This window comes from Chenopodium album, chromosome 25 (assembly GCF_948465745.1).
Source record: "Chenopodium album chromosome 25, dcCheAlbu1.1, whole genome shotgun sequence".
Lineage (NCBI taxonomy): Eukaryota > Viridiplantae > Streptophyta > Magnoliopsida > Caryophyllales > Amaranthaceae > Chenopodium > Chenopodium album.
In genome coordinates this window covers 14309635-14312222 of record NC_137858.1, presented here as the reverse complement: position 1 = coordinate 14312222, position 2588 = coordinate 14309635, and the positions used below count along the sequence as shown (strand labels likewise).

Genomic DNA, 2588 nt, shown 5'->3' with positions numbered 1-2588 from the left:
CCCTGTTTACAAAAATTTTACTTTACATTGGCCGTATTACCTTTTTAAAAGCTAATGGTAACTTTGGACCTACTTTAGGGTAACTTTAATTTATTGTTTTTAAGTTATAGATTAAAAGGTAAACTTTAGGGATAATTTAATCGAATCGAGCCTAAGGTTTACTCTTACTAGTTAGTTAATGACATCAATCATTTTACCTTAAAATAAGAGTAGACCACACCTTAAAATTTTACCTTAATATTAATGCATTAAGGAAAATATATTACTACGGCTTTACTTAAAATTATCAAGATGACGCAATCACACAATAATAATAACATTAAAATTAATGTGAAGGTGGCAGCTATCATTTGCTCCTTATCTAGCAGATTTTTTTTTTTTTTTTTTTTTTTTTTTTTTTTTTTTTTTTTTTTTTTTTTATTTGGAAGACTAGCAGTTACACTTATTAAAGAATTTTTGGCGTTTACTACTTAGATTTAGGTCCTAATTGCGATTATACTTGCTCATAAGCAAGTTTGAGTGCTCTAATTATCTAAACTCCTTTATGTCTCCCATGAATTTGTTTCAATGCCAAAAAACATGTTTTAAATTCGATTATAACACGAGAAAAAAATTGTGAAACAAGCGATGAAAATCAATTACTCTGTGAGAGTGAGGGATAGCTCAAGTGGTTAGAGCTCCCTCTCGGTTTCAGGAGATCCTAGGATCGATTCTTACCCCCGCCCTTGTGGCTCTCTGTTAGAATCCGCCTCTTTAACTATGTATCCCCTTCCCTTTTTATTGTATTTTCCCTTATGTAATGTCTCTTAAGTCTTTCTTTTTACTTTCTAGGCTCTAGGGAGAATTATTGTGTTACAGTCATTCCAACGTTCACTTGTATTTCTCTAGTAATACTATATAAAGCTCTTTAGGGAGCGAATGGTTATTGAATCTAAGCTCCCTACCCCTTTGCCTTGCTTTAAGACTTGTGTTGTTGTTTAAGCCTTTATAGATATTGTGCTTGCCTTGTCTTGAAGCATCCCCCACCAAACTAAGAAACCTTCAAGAGACGCCTTTCCTCGTCGGTTCCGCTTGTGCCCGCTTTGAAGTATCGGCCGTCACAAGCCCCGACTCTGCACCCGTGGTTAGCGAGTGCTCCTTGAGATACACTTGGTCCGTGTTGCTGTGTGCTCACGAACCTCTTCCGTTCTAGGCTTGCGTCCTTGTCCCCAATAGACGAGGGCGCGCCGCACGACCCGGTGTCAAAACATCCGGACCGTGACACTCTCTAAACACCAAAAAATAAAATCAATTACTCTGTATTAAAAATCAACTAAAACTCAGTAATGTTCTTTCATTTAAACACATATGACATGCTAACTCAGCAATTAATGCGTAGAGCAATAATCACTTACACACACTTACAACAAGCACACCTTGCACCTTAACCACTAAGTACTCACTAGCAGTCTAACATAACCTGAATTAAAGACACAGTTTGTAATCTTGACAAAAACAAAAGAAAAACAAGACTAAATTCTTAATTTCATACTAATGTAAAGTAGTAAAGTATCGAATCATCGAGCCTAGGATCGACTCTTTCGAGTCAATGAAAGCCTTCGTAAGGACCTCAACAATGTTGGTTTCGTCTCCTCTGCAAGAAAAGGGTGCTTCAAGAGATCACTTGCCGTTGGTCTCTTAGACGCCTTAGCCAGACACTTTTTAATGAACTTCCTAACCCTTTTGTCTTGCACCATGTACAGAGCACGCGGCTTAACACCCGACTTAATCTTTGCAAGAAGTTGACTGTTTGATCTGCATTCGCTGTACAAAGGTTCGTTAGTCATCATCTGTAGCACGCACATCCCGAACGAGTATATATCACTCTTCTCATCCTGATTACCCGCCAAATCCTCTGCTGATAAGTACAATAGTGTACCAGCAATATTATCAGTTTCGCCTTCAAATGGTACCGCGACACCAAAATCTGCTAGCTTAATCTTGCCCGAGACCCCATCAATTAAAATGTTGTCACCCTTAATATCACGGTGTATAATCGGAGGAGTTTGGTTGTGAAGATACTCTAACGCGCTTAAAATCTGTCGACACCAATTCTTGATTGCAGTAACATTACCAACAAGTTCATGTGACCTTCTGTAACTACTCAAACTCTTAGAAGGAGCAAGATCAGTAATCATGTTAATGAATCTACGATCTTTACTTATCCAATAAGCGTAACACTTGATTATATTCTCGTGGTGTAACTTTTTCAACAATTTAGGTTCTCCGCAACAATTTTTATTAGGAAAGATATGATATATTATTTGATTACAAGATATATTTTCTTATAGTTTATCTTAGGAAAAGATAATTAGTTTCCTAAGTTAGATAAGTTTTGGTTTCCTTGTTGCTCAAGGAGAGATCTTGTATAAATATGGATGTTGGGTGGAATATTATGATCAAGAAATACAATTCTAATTCTTCTATATTTTCTAAACATTATCATGGTATCGGAGCTAAGGTTGCTTCAATAAACAAATCTTGAAATTTTTTTTTTAATTCACCATGGGTAATTCATCCCCACCAACCAACCGTGTGAATGGAAAGTG

The 2588-nt window shown here is 36.5% G+C and overlaps 1 pseudogene; it reads right to left on the bottom strand.

Annotated features, from left to right (window-relative positions):
• Positions 1-1565: 1565 nt before the first annotated feature.
• On the bottom strand, positions 1566-2177 carry LOC145613751 (putative serine/threonine-protein kinase WNK9 pseudogene; annotated as a pseudogene).
• Positions 2178-2588: the final 411 nt, after the last annotated feature.